Source organism: Phytophthora infestans, genomic scaffold (genome assembly GCF_000142945.1).
Source record: "Phytophthora infestans T30-4 supercont1.248 genomic scaffold, whole genome shotgun sequence".
In the NCBI taxonomy this organism is placed as follows: domain Eukaryota; phylum Oomycota; class Peronosporomycetes; order Peronosporales; family Peronosporaceae; genus Phytophthora; species Phytophthora infestans.
In genome coordinates, this window is record NW_003303511.1 from 137,955 (window position 1) to 139,502 (window position 1,548).

Here is a 1,548-nt window from a genome sequence, read left to right on the forward strand (position 1 = left end):
TCATCAAGGACGCGTGGTCTGTGTAGATCACGAAGGGCCGGGAGCCCAGAAGGTGAACACGAAACTTCACAAGGGCATATTTCATTGCCAGGAGCCCCTTGTCGTGGACAGGGTAGTTCCGTTCGGCGGCTTTGAGCTGCCTGGACTGGAACGAAAAGACTCGTTCATGTCCAGCCGTGTCGGCCTGCAGCAATGCACACCCGATGGCGTAGTCGGAGGCATCGCAGACGACGCTAAGCGGCTTGATCCCAGTGCCAATCGACGTCCTTCTGAAGGAGGCCCGACAAGGGCTAAGCAAAGCCCGCGTACCCCGCGCTGTACTTGTGAAGGTAGTTGGCCAAGCCCAACCACTTTCGAAGATCCTTCTGGGATCGGGGCATTGACCATGCTGCTATGACCTTGGCCTTGTCTGGGTCAGCCCGAACATCACGTTGCTTACAAAGCAACCGAGAACTTTAATCTCTGGTGACGCGAAAACGCACTTGTCGATGTTAGCGTAGAGCTTGTTCGCTCGCATTACGTCCAACACTCGATGGAGGTGCCCCAGATGCACCTCCATGGCCGTCTTGCCTCCCTCGGCACGGCTATGGACGAATATGTCGTCGAAGTACGTCTGTACGAAGGTACACAAAGGGCGGAACAATTGCGTCACCAGGCACGTCGCCGGGGCGTTAGACAAGCCCTGCGGCATGACGAGCCACTCCCAAAGCATGCCGCTTGGAGTGCTTACCGCGGTGAGCGGGATGTCGCTCTCTCGCATCAGGATTTTGTAGTATCCGTCTACCAAATTCAGCGCACTGTACAGTACGCTCCCGGCCATGTTGTTCAACAACACATCCTTTCGTGGGATTGGTGTTTGGGCCGGCACCGTTGCGTTGTTCAGCTTATTATAAGCGTGAGCCAGACATCACTTACTGTTCGGCTTCCGAACACAGAAAGTCGGCGTCGAGTGCGGGGATTTCGACTCCCGCACCATGCCTGGCTTCGCTTTCGCGGCGACGAAGGCATCAATGACCTCGCACTGCTCGCGCGGGAGAGGCCATTGCCTCGTGACACAATACTTTGTGCCGGGCACGGCGGGTGAACCCGTTTCGGGCGCCAATTTCGAACCGGATCCGTAGGCGATCGTAAGCGCATTTTAACCCCAAGATGGTCGGCCTTCATAGATGGAGTGACAAGTTGGCAAGCAGCAACCAACGGTTGCAAAAGGCGCCGAAACATATTACCGGTCCAGCCTTAACATTGTCTCCCCATTCCCCGGGACAGTATAGCTGTACGTGCGCATGGTGATGGCAGCGCAGGGTATCGTCCTGTCGTTCATCTTGGAATCCAATAATCACAGGGTCGCTATGCCCCCAGTCGTCGAGCAGCCCACGCAGTGCAGGAGCGTCATGGCTGTAAGTGTTAAGACCGTAGCTCCTGTCTTTAACTGGGTCTAAAGTATAATTGGAGTCTCCTCCAACGGCCACTAAATTTTCACCCGGCAAGGCCAGCTTGGTTAAATCTCGATAGAAGGCCTCCGCGCCTCCCACGTTGGTGAGGTGCGTA